This window comes from Vicugna pacos, chromosome 6 (genome assembly GCF_048564905.1).
Source record: "Vicugna pacos chromosome 6, VicPac4, whole genome shotgun sequence".
In the NCBI taxonomy this organism is placed as follows: domain Eukaryota; kingdom Metazoa; phylum Chordata; class Mammalia; order Artiodactyla; family Camelidae; genus Vicugna; species Vicugna pacos.
Window position 1 is genome coordinate 76,361,666 of NC_132992.1, and position 21,262 is coordinate 76,382,927.

Genomic DNA, 21,262 nt, shown 5'->3' on the forward strand with positions numbered 1-21,262 from the left:
TACTCTAGGGGCCAAAGCCTTGCAGCCTTTCTCTTACATGAGAAATTTGTCTTCTCTCTCCCTGCACCTGAAGGCCCTTACTCTGTGCCTTTCCCCTTTTAGACACCAGATCTCTTCAAGTAGTTTTTTAGAGTTCCATTACTGGGGTCCATGAACTTGGATGGGAAAAATACTACGTTTTAATTTTCACAGATGTCTAACTATAGTTGAGCGTGTCCTTCAATTATGAATGTAGGCAGCAAACCACAGTTGTGGTTTCACATATATTTCCAGACCCTGTTGTTGCAAGTATCTGGAAACACAGTTTGCCACATCACTTCTTAGACATTGTTTTTAGCATGTTAATAAATCCACATGCTAAAAATCATAAATCTCTTTTAATATGTTTGTGACTGTATTTCAGTATATTTGATTTCCTTTATAGTCCTATATATTTTATTTTAGGCATTCAAAAGCACTGTCAGTCTGCCAGAGATGTCTTCCAAGCTTTTGGCTTAAACATCTTGTTGGGGATATTTATTGAGATGCGGAAAATTGGAGAAAAGGCAGGTTTGGTGCTGAAGTGGGTGAGCAGAGATAATATCATGAGTTAGATCATAATAAGGTATAGTTAAGTTCAGTTAACCTGTGGACTCAGTGTGTTATAGGGAAACACAGAAAACTTATCTGTAATCCAAAACTTGAAACCAAACCTTTAAACCAAAGCTAGACTTCTGCTTAAAATATGCAGCACTATCAGTGAAAAAAATCTTAATATCCAGGGCAAAGTTTATTTTAAAAGCCATTTATACACTAAGTCTATTCTTTGAAATGGAATTGATTGCCCAAGAGAGCTGTTTTTCTTCCTCTCAGCTTTGTGCTAACTAAAAAGACTCAACAGTACAGATATTACTTATTAAGTAGTCATTATGTTTCAGAGGAAGCTTGTATAATAATTCTGCTAATTATACCTAACAATTTTAACTACGTAAATCTTTTGAAAATCTCGTTAGGGTCAAAACGACTTTATTCTGCAGATGTGCACACACATACACAGTTTCTCATTCTTTGTATCAGGCTGAAATAAATGGAATTGCCATTCTTGGTCAAAAATGGTTGAATGTAAGTTGTTTTTTATGGGTTTCATATGGTTTGACCTGAAGTTCTGGAACAGTACCTTGGGATCTCTGATAAAATAAAAGGAGATCTCTGATACTCCTGTCAAGGAACAACTCAAGATCAATTCAGACCAGAGAGACAGACTGATAAATAGATATTTTCCTTTCATTTCACTGTAAGATACATGTCAAATCTGAGTGTGTAGGCTTTGAGATCAAAGAGATCTTGGTTTATCTATTTATCTGACAAATTCTAGTTGGTTATCTCACCATTAAGCCAGACACTGATAGAAGCAAACTAAAGAAACCTTGTTTCCTTTAGCTATCACCATCCTCCCCTCCCACTCTATCCCTCTCCAGCCCTGAGAAACCACTAATTTACTTTCTGTCACTATAGATCTAATAGTCTGGAATTTCATATGAATTTGATCACGTATTTGGTGTTTTGTGACTGACTTCTTTCAGTTAACATAATATTTTCAAGGTTCATCTGTGTTGTAACATGTATCAGTACTTCATTGCTTTGTGTGGCTGTATATACACATTTTGTCTGTATCCATTTGTCTGTTGATGGGCATTAATGCTGTTTCCACCTTTTGGCTATTATAAATAATGCTGCTATAAACTTTCGTATTTTTAAACAATGAAGATGCAAATTTAAAATGGTGAATAAAACTTTTCCTTACTACCTTACACAAGATTGCTTTAGTGAGACTCAGGTTTTTTCAGTTACTGGGATGGGAGAGGATAAAAGCATATGCCTCAGAGAGTTGTCATGAATATTCAATGAAATTAATGTGTGGAAACTATTTAGCAAAGTGCCTAGCATATGGTAAAATTTCAATGGTAGCTGTTGACTTTATGGTGGACCAACCCCTCATTTTAAAGCTGACAGTGCTGTCACCCAGACATTCTTGTTCTCCTCACAACTCCACCCTCTCTTACCTCTGCATGGGTTTTATTCTCAGACAGCCTTGCAATTTGGTGGCAAATATGACCTTAGGTGCTCTAGGCTTACGCTGTCTTCATTGCTAATGATCCTAATGAGAAGACTGTACCTTTGCCCAGAGATTTGTGGGTGGTGAGCAGAGTATGGGGTCAGCCCCACTTGAACCACACGAAAAGTATTTATAAAACAGGGTTTCTGTTACTAGAAAACACAGATCTAGGAAAGGCAGGCTAGGTGAACAAGAACTATACCTACCACAGTTCACTTCAGTGAGACAAGGTGAAAAATGAAGTATATGTGTGGTGGTTGTGTGTGTGGAGGAGGGGTGTGTATGCACACATATGTGTTTGTGAACTGTGACTGTGACTTAGATGAAGTCTAAAGCAATGAACTGGAAACCACAAAAATGATCAGTTCCTAAAGAAAAGAAGAGAAGAGTGAGCACTCAAATTAAAAGCTCATTTTCATATTTGCATTCAAATTCCTTCATTTTACACTATTTTGCACAATACCTGATTATTTACTATGTGAGGTCAAATGCAACACTATGGATTAGAGCAATCAAATTAGTATTCCTGTGACTGCAATGATCAGAAACCTATCTCAAATTACCATTTGATGAAGATAAAGTTGAGAGTTGAAGGTAGGCATGCACCTACCTGGAGATCACAAGTCCAAACCAGATTTCTGTACCAGGTGGATGCAGGTGAATGAACCTGCTTGTATTTGCACAGACAAAAACAGACAGGTACACCCATGAGATTAGATCCTGTAATATTAAAAGAATAGGAAAGGTGGAACTCCTTGAACAAGATTCCATAACAACTGAAGCTCCAAACACACGGGCAGGGGGAGAGTATAGCTCAGTGGTAGAGTACGCACTTAGCACGCACAAGAGAGACGGAATAAAATGAAAGAAAGGGTCTACTGGGGATCATAGGCTGAGAAAGTAGAGTTCTCTGACGTAGGTGGTACATACTAAGGGACAAAACATGCATAGAGCAAGATGAGTGGGCTCAAAGAGCTCCCAAAACCCCACAAGATACCCTGCAGTGACAGGGTATCTTCCAAACAAGCTAGCTCTTCAAGAAGCTATCCTGTTTGGCAGACCAGATTAGAAACTGTGAATGGTAAGCACCTTAGGCTCTCAATCTGCATCCTCTACAGAATGTAAACTCCACGGAGGCAAGGATTTTTGTCTGTTTTATTTATTGCTATATTCCCCAAACCTAGAGCTGCACCTGAGAAAGTGGATAATAAATATTTGTAGGATGGATGGATGATGGAAGAGAGATTATGGCTAAACCACCCCATTAATATACTTATATGTGATACCCATACACACAAAACTTTATATTATTTGGGGCCTTGATGTGAACTGAAAAATCTTCATGCCATCCCAGAGAACCTCTCTGTGCCTTTACATATTCTTATGCATTATTCTGCCACACCCAGACAAACACTTTTATTTATAAAAAAGAATTTGATAGGATTTATGCAAAAAAACCCCTATTCAAATAACAAAGAAAAGGAACAAAACAAATAAAGATCATACAAAGGACACCCACCAAGATATTTTTATTGTTATAGAGCAAACAAAACTTGTGACCAGACTTTTCTGTGAGTTCACAAAACTTAATGAGATACAAAGTCTCAAGGTAAAAAGAATATGAAAACATAAAAAAAAATTTTAATTGGCAGATCTTGAAGTGAAAAAGAAAAATAAAATTATCATAGAAATAAAAGCCTTGATGGGAACAGCAGAGTTGCCAATGCTGAAAATACATTCAAGCCATTTTGAGAAAACTGAGCGAAATGGAATAGAAAAGAATAAAGATTAGAGAGGGGAAAATGTAAATAAAGAACAGGGATGGAAATTCAACAGGTACAACATATGTTTTAAAGGCAAGAGCAGATCAAATGGATTCCGAAAATATACCAATACATGTCAAAAAAGAAAAGAAAGAAAAGAAGACTTGAATCTGTAGAATTAAAGGGCACAGTATTCTAGCAGACATAAATATTTACTAATACCCATAGACAATCTGGTAGTTAATGGATTTCGAAGAAAAAGAAAAAGAAAAAAGAGTATCCAAAGAGGTGGCACATAAAGATCTCATCTTAAAAACTAACGAATTAAGGTAACTTCAGATTTTCCACATCCAGTGCTAAGAAGAATAGAGTCAGATCTGAAAAGTTCTCAGGGAAGTAAAGTGTGACTCCAAAATTAAATACCAAGACACACTAAGAACCTTAACTCACTGTTCAGATCTGCAGTAACTTTTTTCAAATATGCAAGAACTTAGGGAAATACAAACTACATGAGTTTTTAAAAAATAATTATCAAACCTAAGCCAATCAAGATACAAATTTACTACATATAGTTGTCAACTGAAATAGATGCACAGCCTTAAAGTTGAGAGTTATGTTTTATTTGGCGGACGTTTCTGAGGACTCGAACCCCTTCCAGCCCAGGATGCAGCCTCTCAGATCGCCCTGAGGCACTGCTCCGAAGAGGTAGGGGAGGCGCTAGGCTATATAGGAGCTTTACAACAAAGCCCAGGGAGTTGGAACAATAAAAGATTACTTGTTATCTAAAGAAAACCAGGCATCTCAAGTTAAAGAATTTAGTGCTGCTTTTCCATGTGAGGGAGGAAGCAAACATTTGGGCTCATTGAATTCATTTCTTTGACAAGCATCCAGCTATCTAGGGCCAGCATCCTGTCCTTTCTTATCCCGAGTCCCCTCAGGGTGCACCATTGTGAGTGGCTGCAGAGGCTGGGCTGCGGGCTTGTCTTCACTGGGGGGTGGCGGCAGCCGCTGATGACTTGATGCCTTCAGCATTCTTTGTTTACTGATACGGTTTGTAGTATTTTTCATTCACATAGTGAGAGGACCATCCGTGAGCACAGAGTCATTTTATATGTAGAACTCAGGTTAAAATAACTTGGGGGAATTACAATTATAGGACAGATTTTAAATGTAATAAATTATCACTGTAGAAATAATGTAACTAATAAAAGCCACAATCTAGAGAGAAAAGAAGATGGAGATAGTGTAAGTATACTGATTTCCTTATCTTCAAAGTATGTTTTTAAGGCTGATCTAAGATCAAGTATATAACTAAACAAAATAAGTGTGGCAGAAAAGGAAAGCAAGCAGGTGAAAGAAATGGAAAGTGTTTCATTCAGAGTGAGACATTAATAGATACTGGTTAAAGAGAGAACTTACTCTGTTATATGAAATTGTATTTTAGAAGGTGACAAGAAAGTTACTAGAACTAAAATTGGACCTTAAGTCTTCCATATTATGAAGAGAAATATGCACACATGCAAAATAAACCTAAGAAATCACAAATGAATGGTAAAATAGTAAAAACAAAGTTTGAAAGACTTCTGCTTTCAGGAACATTCACAGTAACACTCACAAAGTATGCACATAACATGAAGCACTCCTACTGAGAAAAACTGACAAAGCAGGGTAAAGAAATTTTTTTAAAATCTCACAGCCGTCAAGGCAGTAAAAAATTGCAACAAAGAGGAGGAAAAAGGAAACCGGAAGAGGTGAATCCCAGGAGCGGCCCTTGATTCTGGAAGAGGTGGTTAAGGGAGAAAGTGAGCAGAGGTTTTGGCTAGATGGGCTAGGTGGTTAAAAAAATTCTAACTCTAAGTTCTGTCAAGGAGGGGTCTCTGATAAAGCCCCACACATTGAGTTGGGATCGCAAAGGGCTTCACCTAAGAAGAAAGTGACTGGAAGAAACTTGGGGCTGAAGTACAATTTCAAATCATCTCAGGCGCTGTAGCTGGGTTAAGGTGATCTAAGCTTGCTGGTACACCTAACCACCTGCCAAAGGCAAATGCAAATTCGTGCTGGAGGAAGTTAATTACAGGCCTCAAATTACTTCAACATTTTTTCCCGTGTACAATGTCCTGCACACAATAAACGATAACTAGACAAATGGGGAAAAAAAGATGATATAATTTAAACATCAAGAGAAACAACGGCAATAGAAATGGATGAACAGGAGATTCAGAAAATGAGTTGTCAGACAACAACTTAAAGTTTTTTAATAGAAAGGATTTTGAAAAACCCATTCTTTAATAAGATGACTAAAACTGATAAACCCTTGATGAGGCTTATCAAGAAAAAAGAATCAGAAATGAAAAGGGATATATCACTACACAGCTTACAGATACTTTTAAAATTATATTATTTAAAGATATTATTGACAACTTCATGTTCCTAAATTTGAGAATTTAAATAAAATCGGACACGTTTTTAGGAAAAAATACAACTTACCAAAACTGACAAAAGAAGAAATAGAAAATCTGGACCAATAAACTTAAGGGAATTAAAAATCCTAACAAAGGCTCACTGTAATTTCCCCAGAATTTTCCCACTCTCTTTTTCCACTCAATTTTTTTTTTACCACGTGCTTGTATGATGTTTTCTTGTCTTTTTTTTTTTTGAAACATTTTTTATTGCGTTATAGTCATTTTACAATGTTGTGTCAAATTCCAGTGTAGAGCACAATTTTTCAGTTATACATGAACATACATATATTCATTGTCACATTTTTTTTCCGCAGTGAGTTAACACAAGATCTTGTATATATTTCCTTGTGCTGTACAGTATAATCTTGTTTATATATTCTACATATGCCTGATAGTATCTACAAATTTTGAACTCCCAGTCTATCCCTTCCCATCCCCCTTCCCCTTGGCAACCACAAGTTTGTATTCTATGTCTATGAGTCTGTTTCTGTTTTGTATTTATGTTCTTTTTTCAGGTTCCACATATGAGCAATCTCATTTGATATTTTTCTTTCTCTTTCTGGCTTACTTCACTTAGAATGACATTCTTCAGGAGAATCCATGTTGTTGCAAATGGTGTTGTCAGTTTTTATGGCTGAATAATATTCCATTGTATAAATATACCACATCTTCTTTATCCAGTCACCTGTTGATGGACATTTAGGCTGTCTCCATGTCTTAGCTGTTGTAAATAGTGCTGCTATGAACATTGGGGTGCAGGTGTCATCCTGAAGTAGGGTTCCTTCTGGATATAAGCCCAGGAGCGGGATTCCTGGGTCATATGGTAAGTCTATTTCTAGTCTTTTGAGGAATCTCCATCCTGTTTTCCACAGTGTCTGCACCAAACTGCATTCCCACCAGCAGTGTAGGAAGGTTCCCTTTTCTCCACGGCCTCTCCACCATGTGTCATTTGTTTCCACTTAAAATTTTATTTTCATATTTTTGAGAAAGCATTCATTAGGGTATGGGAATGTTTGGGGGATTTTTAAAATTATGAATACCGATTTCCTATTTCTTCACTATTTTATTTTACTCAATTTTATTAAACTCTCCTATGATTTACTTTTAAGGATTATATATATTTGCTACTCAATTATATTTCAAACCATAGGAGGGCAGACCATATGGCATAAGAGTGAAGGAAGAAAATGAGAAAGGAAGGAGACATGGAAGAAGGGAGAAAAAGAGAGAACTGTTCTGATTTGAATTATTTCACGTCTGCAACCACACACTTTGCCATCTATGTATGTAGCCTTCTGACATATAATAGTCATGAATAGTCATGGATGTTATTAAGTATGAAATACATTCAGAGAAGCAATATGAAAAGTGGTTAAGGTGTGTGTGTGTGCACGCACACATGTGCACGTGCACGCATGGCCAGATAGTCCTTGAGCAAGATCCTTGGACAAATTACCTAACCTCTAACTTTCAGTTTCCTAATCTATAAAATAAAGATCATCATGGTACACCTCCCATATTGTTGTAAAGATTAAATGAGAAAATACATATGTTAGTACAGAGCCTAGGACATGGAAGAATTCTATGAATAGTAGTTATTGTTTATAATTATGATCAGGGAAAATAAGTAAAAATATACGTGACTCAATTTTAGGTTTTAAAATGTGTTCTTGAGGAAAAACTGAAGTCAATCCATCTTTTTAATGCTTATTTCCTAGAAATACAAATTTTCTGTACTAACTGGTAGAAATGAGTATGGCCATTCTGGGAAACTGTTCTAAGTTGGCCTATCTGGTGACCTATGAGTTGATCAAAACATCCGACTTTTTTTTTTTAAGAAAAGAGGGTGAAATAATAACTTAGCCTTTCTTAAAAAAAAATATACTAGAGACTCTGCATCCTTGCCAGTCATCTGTTACACAGTTTGTTGAGACTGCCCAACATTGTCTGGAATTTCCAAGCCTCAGTGCTGTAAAAATAATTCACTAAAACTGTCCTCCGAATAGTTTTATATTGTGTACTTACTGGACACTGCACTTTGGACTATAATATAGGATAGACATGCTGGAAATCATGTTGGGTTCAGTGAGAGTCCTGCATCCAGCCTATTTTGTCATAAAGAGCACCCCCTGATGTCTAAGGAATGATGTTGGTAGGTTCTAGAATGTACGATTACTGGAGCACATTTATTGCAGCAAAGAGGGCAGTTAAGAATGGCTGATGCAAACTCTGAAAAACAAGGTTATTGACGTTCCAGCATGAACCTTCAAGAGCCCTTGAGGGGGAAAACAATTACTTTCACAGGGAACTTTCAATTGCCTGCTCTCTGATGTCTTAACAGAATAGGCTGAGTTTAGTTTTTTTTTCCCCCTTGTCTCTTGGCTAAACAACCACAGAAAACTGATCCTTTATGTAATTTTAGGACAAAAAAATTATAGTTGATTTTGGGTGAATTCATTTTTCACCTCAAGGATTGAGCTCCAGATCATCACATCAAAATATATTTTCTTTAAAAAGCTAAAAATAAAAAAAAAAAGCTAAAATTTTTGCTCTGAATTTTCTTGAAAGTAAATTCTACTCCAATTATGATATAGGATGAAATATTTTGGTATTGATCCTTTTCTCAGTCAATGAATTAAAACATAGAGAAGCACTATTTTTAAATCATGCTAGAAGATAAATGTTAAATTCTTTTACCAACGGTCTTTTGTTTTGTGAAACCAGCTTTTCTATATCCAAAGGCATCACTCAAATAAGGACTTTACTGAAAAGTGTTTCTAGTCATTCTGAATGAAACTACCTCAGACTGCATACGATCTCCCAGATACTGATGTGTTTGGATTTCCCATCCATTTAGACTGTTTCATTCATAACAGAAAATCACGTGGTTTCATTTTTATTGTTTTTTTAATTGAGAGGATTGTCAGGAGGTAGAATGAATTCTGACGATGCTACATGGAGAGACAAGTCATTTCTAGATTGCCTCTTTATGAGTTATTAAACCCTGTGATTACCCAACTTTTCAAGTAAATTTGTGACCAGGATAGAAATAATAGTGGGAAAGAACAGTGGACCTAAATCATAACTTCTATCATTCTGCAGGTGCTTATTATATCAATCCTATTAGCTTTATCTTAGCTTGGGAAGGTTTACTATGATAAGACGTGGCTCGTCTGTTGTCTTTGTAATGTGTGATATATATAAAATTCCTAGGACAACATCTGACATATGTAGGTATTTTGGTTATCTATTGCTGCATAAAAATTTAGAGGTTTAAAACAACCATTTTATTTATTTTTTTTTATTGAAGTAAAGTTGATTTACAATGTTTCAGGTGTACAGCAAAGTAATTCAGTTATATATATATATATTCTTTTTCTGATTCTTTTCCATTATAGCTTATTATAAGATATTGAATATAGTTACCTTTGCTATACAGTAGGTTCTTATTATTTATCTCTTATATATATAGTAGTGTGTATTTATTAACCCCAAATTCCAAATTTATCCCTACCCCCGCTTTCCCTTTGATAACCATAAGTTTGTTGTCTATGTCAGTGAGTTTGTTTCTGTTTTGTAAATAAATTCCTTTCTATCGTTTATTTTAGATTCCACATATAAGTGATAACAAATGATATTTGTCTTCCTCTATCTGATTACTTCACTTAGCATAATAATCCCTAGGTCCACCCATGTTGGTGCAAACAGCAGAATTTCATTCTTTTTTATGGCTGAGTAATATTCCATTGTTTATACATACCACATCTTCTTCATCCATTCATCAGTTAATGGACATTTATGTTGCTTCCATGTCTTGGTTATTGTAAATAGTGCTGTTATAAACATTGGGGTGCATGTGTCTTTCTGAGTTAGTTTTCTCTGGATATATGCCCATGAGTGGGATTGCTGGATAATATGGTAATTCTGTTTTTACTTTTTTAAGGAACCTCCATACTGTTCTCCATAGTGGCTGCACCAAACTACATTCCCACCAATAGTGTAGGAGGCTTCCCTTAAAAACAACCATCTTACTATATCTAATGATATTGTACATTAGGAACTGGGATAAGATATAGCTGAATCATTCTCTTGGCACTGTCAGAGTTTGCTCAGTGGTATTCACATGAGAAGTGGTTGTGGCTAGAGAGTCCAACATGGCTTCCTTCACGTGTCTGCTGCTTTGGTGGGGATGACTGGATGCTGGTCTCAGGTGGGACTTTGACTGGAACTCCTACACACGGCCTTTCTGAATGATAATTTCAGGGTAGCCAGACTTTTTTCATGAAAATTCAGGGCTCTCTAGGAAAATATTTGAAGGCACTCAAGCAGAAACTGCAAGATTTCTTTTAATCCACCTCAAAATCCAAGAACATTATTTCTGCTACATTCTTTGTTCAAGGAACCAAGGAAAATTTGTAACCATCTTCTTACTATCACAGTGGACCTCAGTAAATCTTTTTTTCCCTTCAGTAGGAGTTTCTACATTATCTTATTTTCATTATCTTATCTTTCCAAGTAACAGGAATGAAAAAGGGGAGCAGGAAATATAATCCATAACAAAGAGAAAAGCAGTTAACAGCAACAGACTCAGAATGACAGAGATGATGGAATTAATGGGCAGTGACATAAAATGTCGTTATAAATCTTCTAAACAGCCTCAAGAAAATAAAATAGTACTTTAATGAGGTGAGAAATGGGAGAAATAAAAGAGCCAAATGGAATTCTATGGTTAAAAATATAATACATAAAATGAAAAAATTAACTGAAAGGGCTTATTAACATTAAATACCATAGAAGGAAAAAAATGAGACCTTAAAGACTTAGCAACAGAAACTATCCAAAATTTAATTCAGAGGGGAAAAAGAATATAAAAAAATGAAGAGTGTATCAATGATCTGTATGACAATTTCAAATCATTTAACAAACATACAATTGGAGTTCCAAAAGAAGATGAGAAAGTGAATAGAAAAAATGATATCTGAAGCAGTAATGATCAAAAGTTTTCCAAATTTGATAAAAAAAAATCTACATGCACAAATCCAAGAAACTCTAATGAACCCCAAGAAGAATAAACATAAAGAAAACTATACCAGGGCACATCGTAATCAAATTGCTGAAAATCAGTCTTAAAGAGAGTATCTTAAAAACAACTAGAGGAAAAATATACAGACTTCTTGTCAGAAACTACACAGATTGGACTGCAACAGAATGACATTTTTAAAGTACTGGAAGAAAAAAACCATCAACCTCAAAATTTTTTTCTCAGTGGAAATATCTTTCCCTACTGAAGGCAAAATAAAATCTTTTTCAGATAAAAGTTGAGCAAAGTCTCAATACTGCTAATTATCAGAGAAATGTCCATCAACAGATATTTAGCTAAAAAGATATGGGGTGTGTGTATGTGTGTGTGGGTGGGTGGGTGGGTGGGTGGGTGTGATGAAATATTACTCGGCCATTAAAAATGAAATGGTGCCATTTGCAACAACATGGATGGACCTAGAGATTATCATACTAAGTGAAATAAGTCAGACAGAGAAAGACAAATATCATATGATATCATTTACATGATAAATCTAAAATATGATAAAAATGAACTTATTTACAAAACAGAAGCAGGCTCACAGACATAGAAAACAAACTTATGGTTACCAGGAAGGGAAATGGGTGGGAAAGGATAAATTGAGAGTTTGAGATTTGCAGATACTAACTACTATATGTAAAGTAGATAAATAACAAGTTTCTGCTGTATGGCACATGAACTATATTCAATATCTTATAGTACTCTATAATGAAAAAGAATATGAAAAGGAATATATGTATGTGTATGTATGACTAAAACATTATGCTGTACACCAGAAATTGACACAACATTGTAAATTGACTGTACTTCAATTTAAAAAAAGTTGAGCAAAGTCATTGCCAGCAGACCTGTGCTTAAAACACCACCAACAACAAATTAGAGGAAGTTCTTTAGGCAGGAAGACAGTGATACCAAATGGAAATTTGTATCTGCATAAATTAATGAAGAGCAGCAGAAACTGGGGTAGGAAGAATGCAGTTTGAAATCAATGTATAAGAGTTAAGATGCATGCACACACACACACACACAAAAACCCCAAAACAAAAAGATGAAAGGATGCAAGCACAGAAAGGAGAATTAACTTATTAAAAACTATTAACACCTGAAATGCAAGTTGGGAATTGGAAGATCTTTTTGGTCATTTTTCAAATAAAATTATTTTTCTTCTTCCTAACAACAGCGACAAAAACAAAAAACAAAAACATACACATTCACATACATACATATACACATGCAAGCACCCCCACTCCTCCTTCAAATATGTTTGATCCTGGTATTTAACATTTTTTAAAATTGATGTACAGTCAGTTTATAATGTTGTATCAATTTCTTTTGTAGAGCGTAATATTTTAGTCATCATATACATACATATATATTTTTCATGTTCGTTTTCATTACAGGTTACTACAAGGTATTGAATATAGTTCCCTGGTATTTAACATTTTTGAATAGGAGATATAAATGATAAATCTATGCATACTATCTCTTCAGTGTCTAGTTCATTGTCCTGACTGCTTTGAAAGTTCCTTTAAGCCAACAGTCTTTTCTCCCTGAATAAAATTCACTGACAATACTTTGAAATTTTAACAGGAGTTGGTGAATTTATGAACAGGCAGAGGAATGTTAATGTTATCCTCTGCCAAAGCTCACATTGCCATTTTAAGGAAAGCTACTTTCAGAACAGTATACAGATGACACGTGTTCACCAAGCTGCTTTTATCTGGAAGTACAATCTGAATGCCAGCTATGTTTATGGGCATCATTTTAGATAAGACCCCATACATTGTAATTCCTGACATTCATTCCGTATTTTGCAATATATAATTCACTTCCATTTCTCCTCATAATAACTGAGAAGGGTGGATAATATTATCACCCATTTTAGGTTGACATTCTAAAAGCCCTGACTCCCAGTGCATCACCCTGCTTCCTTCACTGACACTTTTAATCTCCAGGTTCTGTTATAAACTGCAGCTTTCAGGGCTCAGCTTAAGTCAATTCCTTGGAGAGGACTTTTTATGCACTTGCATAGACCTGGACCCTTCCTTCATAGCACTAATACAATGATAATAATACAGTTACTTAACTACATTAAATATTGTTTTTTTGTTTTTTTATGTCTGGCTCTCCCACTGGCCTCAGCTTTATGAAGTCAGGACCTTTGTCTGACTTGTTCATCTTTGCATTCCCTGCACCATGCCTGGTGCTGGGAACACAGTAAGCACTCAGCAGATGGGTAGCACTAAATATGTGTTGATTCTTGAAGTGCCTGTGGGTCACAACTTCACAGCAAAGAAAGCAGTCTGTCTGGTTACACAGTTTCAGAAAGTACCACATCTGTGTGTACTTATAATGGAAGGCTTGCCTGAATAGCTGACTGCTATTACTTTATTAGATGAACTTAAGTCACTCAAACTTTCTTCAGATTATTTATCCATAAAATAACAAAATTTAGAAAAATATACGGGTTTTAAACAGTGCTCCTCAAAGCCTAAAGGGTTCCACAGGGGTTGAGGAAGAGAGTTAAAGGGAACCATTTATATATTTTTATTTAAGTACCAAGTAAGAACGCTAAACAAGTTAGACAACAGTCCAAGGATAAGTCTGTAATAAAATTTCCCCAATAATATTGAAGCTGCACTGTCATGCTCCCTAGGAAATTAGAAGCAAATAAAATTGAGTAAAAATTTTAACACATAATGGAACATAATAAAAATATATAAAATCTCTGAAAGGAAATAGAATGACCTCCGGCCATCTGATGGAAGAAAGCATCCGTCAGGCAGAGGATAGACTGGCCGTGAACACAGAGAAAAAGTGGAGACACAGATGAGAACTGTGGAAATTTCCATCTAGTCAGTGTCTGGGACAAAAGAAACCTGAACCAACGAAAGCCAAGTGTTCTGACCCCACAGACAAGGTCATTCCCTGTAAGAAGGGGTGATGTTAGGCTCTCTGAGCCTGAAAACATTTTTTAAAAAATGAGTTCATCTCCTTGTTCCAGTTGATTTCATGCTCTTCCAGCGATCTTCCGTCTTGATTCCCTGCAATAGTCTGCTCACAAGGAGAAATGGGTATGGCATCATGAGTGTTCTGGTCCACAGGACAGATGTATTTCCCATCCCTGATTAATAAATTGGCAGATACGAACTAATATATATATATAATAAATAAACAACAAGTTCATACTGTATAGCACGGGGAACTATATTCAGTATCTTGTAGTAACATGGTGAAAAAGAATACGAAAATGAAGATATGTCTGTTCATGTATAACTGAAGCATTATGCTGTACACCAGAAATTGACACAGCATTATAAATTGACTATACTTCAATAAAAATATGTATATACTAAAAAATAATAATAAATTGGCAAACTTATTATTTGTATGTTTTTGTATGTTTTTGTTTCTTAAAAAAAAAGCTTACCTATTGTTCACTATGTGCCAAACATTGTTCTAAGTGCTTCTGATAATAAGTTGTCAGATCTTCGTAGCAACCTTATGACGTATTATCATCTATATTTTATGCTTCGCAGAACAGCAGTTGAGTGTACTCAAGAATCTGATGTCTTTTTGCCTGTAACTGAAACGCTGCCCTCCTACTGAACAGCTGTGTGGCTTTTAGCAAGCCATCTAACCTTTTCTATCTCAGATCATCGTCTAGAATGGGGATAATAATATTACCTAACTCACAGGGCTGTTGTGATGATGTAATCATAAATGTAATGCACTTTCATAGTGCCTGGCCTGTTTTAGGTGTAAACATAAACACCTAAAATAATAAAAATAAACATAGGTGTTTATTGTTTTCAATTTAGACCCTTGTTGTTTTAGTCCGGGTTCTCCAGAGAAACAGAATAGATAGAAATAAAAGCAGACAGAGAGACAAGGATTTTTTGCAGTAAGGAACTGGGTTACAGGATAGTGGAGGCTGAGAGGTCTAAAATCTGCAGTCGGAAAGCTGGGAACACCAGAGAGCTGATGGTATATTTCCAGTCTGAGTCCAAAGGCCTGAGAATCAGGAGAGCCTCTGTGTAAGTTCCAGTTAAGTCTAAGTCCAGTTCCAACGGCAGGAGAAGACCAAGGTTCCAGCTTGAAGACAGGCAGAGAAAGAATTCTTTCTTATACAACCTTTTATTCTATTCAAGCCTTTTGTTATGTCGAACAAACGAAACCAGACAGAAAAGAGTGGCTAATGTGCGATAACATTTATGCAATGTTAACAAGAGAGCAATCTGTGGTGACTGAAGTCAGAATAGCGGTCATCTTCTGAGAAGGATGGGGTTACAATTGGAAAGGGGCACAGGGAACTTCCTTGGATGATGGAACTGATCCCAGTCCTTGTCACATGGATATATGTGTACAGATATGTAAAGTATAAGTATATTTATATGTACTTGATAAAATAAAAATTTGTATTTTAAGATAAGAACATTTGAACATAAAATTTTTCTTTGCCCTTGGGCCTCCTCCCTTCCCTCTAGTGTGCGTTGCACATCTGCATTACGTGCTAACCAGACCTCCTCAGTGGCAGAAATACCTGCTAGACCATGATGGTCAATAGTCTCCTTTTGGCACCAGCCACGTAGTTCTTTAGGAGGTAACATTCCTTCCTCAACACAAGGGGTCACAGTGACCCACAACTCTCCTGTCCGTGTAGACATCTTTGGTGAATTTATGTGCAGTACCAGTATATCATTTCCCTTAAAGATAATGATCGGTGTAGAACAGACTGGCCACCCAACCTGGAAGAGACTGGGATGCACCTAATGGAAGCTTAAATACTTAACTTAGGACTTACTAATGTTACTAGCTATATTACTTATATTCTGCCAATTTTACTACATTATCGTTTCTTACATTACCAAATGTCTGACTGAGCCTCAGATAAAATTAATGATAAGGTCACTTGAAACCATTGATTAAATATATGATTGTATAAGATCAATGATTGTGATAGTGTAACTAGGGAAGAAGCAACAAGAGGGAACCCTTTCCTGGACCGTAACAGACTAGTAAGACAGGCCGTCCAGAGGCTTTTGCCTCCTGTCATCAGGGCCAGGTCCAGTGAGCAGCTCGCTGAGTGGCCTATCAATGAAATCCTCACCTGACCTGGGAACGAGCATTCCTAGCATCGTGGGACAAACTGGTCACGAAATGCCTCCCAAAACTTAGTCGAAATTAAGACCAAAATGGAAGGGATTGCAAAATAAAGAATGTTGCCCACTATCCAGTTCTACAAGAACCAACTCATTAAGGCCTGCAGTCGCTGACCTACAGTGCACCTTGAAAGGAATTCAGGGCAAAGATCAGGATGAGGCACTCTGTGCTGCTCTGGGAAAACTGGCAGAGCAGACCTTCAGATAGTTGAGATATTTTCAGGGGGAAATTTTTCACGAACCTGGATTCTTGCATCTTCTCATTCTTAGAAAAGCACTGAAACCATTAACTAAGGTGTCTGTTCCTCATGACTAGCAGCAACCTTCTACTGAGATGTGTGTTTGATTGCATGTACGCCCTCCGCCAAAATCACATACGTGCCGGCCTCCCCCTTTACCTCTTTGGAGCAGTTCTCCAAGATCTCTGAGAAACTGTCTCCCGGGTTTTCATCCTCAGATTGGCTTGAATAAAATTTTCCCTTTCTTTCTTAGATTGACTATTGATTAAATTTTTCGTTGTTTTACTTATATACACTTATAAGTATATGAGGAGATATTTAAGATTTGTGCATCTTAAACTGGACATAAATTATACTTCACACTTGTGGGAAAAAATTGATACAAAAAGTATCTCAAATAAGGAAAAAAACCAAATTAAATATACGTATTTTTTAATCCAGCAACCTAAACCAAGCCTTGTGAATAGAATACTCTCTCCCAGATAGCATAAGCTGGACAATCTTCATAAGTCAAAACTGTCAGGCCATTTGCTTGAGTTTCTAAGTCTCAGATCACAAAAATTAAAGCCCAAATGGAAACTGTCCCAAATGGATGACTCACAGTTGCCTTTGGAATCCAGGCATTGCAGTTTCACACCTTGTGTTGTAAGCATCACCTGGTATTTTTGTTCTGTTTGTAAATAATTCAGCAGCAACACTGACTAAACTCCCACCCTACCACCAAAAACAGAAAGCACAACATAGTAGAGATTAAAATTTTTTATACTTAAAAATACAATCGCTATATAAAGAGCCCCAAATATTTGACTGCATGATCCTTCTGGGTCTACATCCCTGATTTTAATCCCCATGCTTGTGCACTCTCTCACAACTCACCCCAGGGAGAAAAAAAATGCACAATAGTAAAACAAATTCACCAATGAGAATTTCTTCTCACCAAAGTAAAAACAATGGGCAGATGATAAATGTTATATCAATTTTGTCCAGTTTATCAGTCACAGCTTCATAATATATATGTATCTGGATCATTTGCACCATCCCTCTTTTTCTATTACCAGTGCTTTCTAGCACTTTTTTATGGTCATGTTGACTAGTTCAGTGTTATACACTTGGCACATCTCAATGAAACACTGGTTGATTGATTGACATGAGGATTTAATATAAAGGAGTCCTCAGAGATCTACTGTACGACATAGTGCCTGTAGTTAACAATAATGTATTGTTCACTAAAAATTTGTTCAAGCAGGTTGATCCTGTTAAGTGTTCTTACCACATGTACAAAAGAAAGAAAAAACAAATGAAAAGGGGGATACAAGGAAACTTCTGGAGATGCTAGATGTGTCTGTTCCCTCTAATGTGGTTTCATGCACCCATTTGTATGCATGCATTTGTCCAAACTCATCAAGATTGTATACATTAAATATGTACACTTTTGTATGTCAGTTACACCTCCACAAAGCTGTCAAAAATAATATTCATGTAATTCTGAATAAAAGATACTCTTTCTTCTAAATTTCTTTTTAAATTAAAAAAATAAGTAAATAAAAAGGAGTCCTTGAAATACCGACTACGATATTAAACAAACAAGCTTGGTGCAGAATCACAAAATATTCTCAGCCTGATTGCCAAGAGATCAAAAATATGACACATCCTTGGGAAATCTGATGTTTCTGGACCGCACAAGCTTAGCCATGGCGAAGGAGATCAGCAGGGATTCTCAGCTCAGGAGGGTCAGTCTGGCTCATCTACTCAGACTTCACATTCTTTATCAAGTAGGGGCTGAAGTGGGAAACCCGAAGCATTGATTAATTAAAACCCACACCCATGTGTACACCCCTCACACAGACGATGAAGGTATGATTCTGGAAACCTTGTAAAACACCGGATGTTGGAATGTTGATTGGATTTCCATGTTAAAATTTCAGTGAAACGAGCCTACCGTCATGCAAGATTACTGTGAAAAATTTAATTGCACAAACTGTTCCTTTTGGAACATGGTGAACTATCACTCTCTTTAGTAGCATTAACCAGATTTCCTTCCCCCATCGCTACTGGCAGGAACAAAAAAGACAGTACTTAAAACTGGATCCTGTTCGGCAAAATCTTCGAGTCCTTCAGTGGCATTTCACATGCATTTCTACTTCTGCATTATAGCTTCCAAATGCAGATATTTGAGAAATATAAACCTTGCTTTGGCAAAGCCCAAAGGAAACATTTGACTCTAAGTCATATTTTCACTAATCATTCTTGGTTAAATGAGTCTTAGAAAAATAAATTAAATTGCATCATCAGCTTAAATATTTATTCTCTCTTGTAATTCCCATATCCTAAAGCCAACCTCTTTAACTATTAAATGTACATACTCGACTTAAGATATGAAACTATAGCTGTAAACTTTTTTCCCCATTGAGTTATGTGTGATGCGTTAGTCACTAATAGTAAATACTGGTACTATTTGTATAAAGTAAATTTTCAGAGTTTTTTTTAAAATCATATTTTAGAGAGAATAATCATTGCCTTCTTATTTTGAAACATCAAAGGCAAACAAAACAAACAAAAGAGTCTTTTCAGTACCTGGTGTATTTTCGTATGAAATAAACAGAACTTTGACGCTAATTCTTTGGACAATAGTGTAACAACTGGAAGCTTTGCCAACGTTTTTGTCAAAAGAATATATTCTTAGATATGTATTTTTCTTTTTCACAAATGTATTCTGAAAGTAAAATATTTTGGCCAAATAATCAGTCTTTTCCTTTTCTCTCTCCCATCTGCTTTTAAAGCAGTCATCACAGTGTTACAAGATTCTTTGAATAAAAGTTCTGCTTTTGAAAATGTAGACAATGGAAAGAACATCCAGCTATTTGTCCCTAGGTGAGGGGACAAAAAAAGAGAAGCTTTTTGATGATAAACATTATCAGTTAGCTCCCGTTACAACATTACTGCCTAACGAAACAGCTGCGAAACCTCCTTAAGGGTTGAGGTTCATGCATTCGGGGGTCACCTAGGGGTCAGCAAGGCATCCACATAACTTACTCTCCAGAGTCCTCATCTTACAGCAAAACTATTGGGGAAAATGGAACACGGGCCCCGTAAATAGACATGGTATCTCCATTATGTAATCAGCTAGATGCTAGGGCCTAGCCAATGATTTTTGCTCTTTATTAATAAATAGGAAAATAGATGCTTTGGGAGGAAACCCTTCCTTCATGGCTTCATAATGTTAGTCAGGCTAATAACATTTTTAAAACTAAGGAAGAAATTGAAGGGAAAAAAGGTGAATTTTAGAGTGAAAAGACAATTTATAACAAAAGTTTAAAAAATGTATTTTTAGCTCATTAATGAGCTTATTTTTCCAGATTATGTACACATTAGTATGGATATTCCCAGGTAAAATGTACAGGCTGCTAAATTGAATTTGGCAATTTATATGCTCAGTTGCCATTCTGATCATTCAGTCAACATTATTGAAACCAATCTTCTGTCTCGGGCTGCATTATAATCATCATAATATTAACTAGGTTCGTTCAGTAGGTAGATCACTCATTTTCATTTCAGGTTAGGATTGCTGACATTCCCCCCCTTCACTTTTGCTTAGGATTTATTGAGCATATTGTATTATTGGTAAGACAACCATTCTGAGATACATAATCCTTATTGTTCTGTTCATGTGGGTGGCTTTCTTTGGTGAGAAATCTGGCTGAGAAGAACATCTTATTTGTGGAATTAAGCAAAATGTTAGCATTTCAAATATTTTTTGTCCTTTAAAACACGTTCTGATGTGTAAGGGGAGGGAAAAAAGTCTTTTCTTTTAAACTCCTACAGGTTCTCAGCTAAGGCTCTGTAACTAAAGACAGATTAACAAGAGAAAAGTGTACAAATGTGTTTAATATAAGTTTTACATGACGTAGGAGCCTTTATGAAGAATTGAAGACTTGAAGAAGCAATTAAACCTGAGTGCTTCTGCAGGGAGGGTAGAGCTCAGTGGTAGAGCACATGCCCAGCATGCACAAGGTCCTGGGTTCAGTCCCCAGTACCTCCCTTAAAAAATAAAGTAATAAACTTAATTACCTCCCCCTCAAAATAAAAAAGTAAAAAATAATTTTAAAAAAAGTACCTGAGGATTTTTATCTAGGTTTAGTGAAGAGTAGAAAGTAGTGGGGAAATGTGATAGGACAAAGGGGTATCAACTGATAATGAATGAGGGGAATCTTAGCAAGATCTGTTCATTCAGAATCTCCTCAGCATCCCTCTGTCTTCCAAGATAAGGATGCTCCTTTCTTCCGGATACAGGAAGGGCACCTCTCATGAGAGTCTCATGACTTGCTTCGGATGGTGAAAGAGGGTCAGAGAATCTTTCCTGCACCTGCTGCTTCTCCGTACCTCCAGTTTAAAATATTTATTATGCCAGTGCATCATGTTATGTGGTAGTTATGTCCTGAACTCCATCAGCTACAACTAACT

The 21,262-nt window shown here is 36.2% G+C and overlaps 1 protein-coding gene and 1 long non-coding RNA gene across 3 annotated transcripts in view; one reads left to right on the plus strand and one right to left on the minus strand.

Annotated features, from left to right (window-relative positions):
- LOC140697161 (uncharacterized) overlaps positions 1 to 8,412 on the minus strand; it is a 42,944-nt gene extending 34,532 nt beyond the window's left edge. The window contains exon 1 of the long non-coding RNA XR_012074002.1: positions 8,346 to 8,412. This is a non-coding gene — a long non-coding RNA (uncharacterized lncRNA). The remainder of the gene's footprint in view (positions 1 to 8,345) is intronic.
- TSHR (thyroid stimulating hormone receptor) overlaps positions 1 to 21,262 on the plus strand; it is a 127,356-nt gene that overhangs the window by 45,038 nt on the left and 61,056 nt on the right. The window lies entirely within an intron of this gene.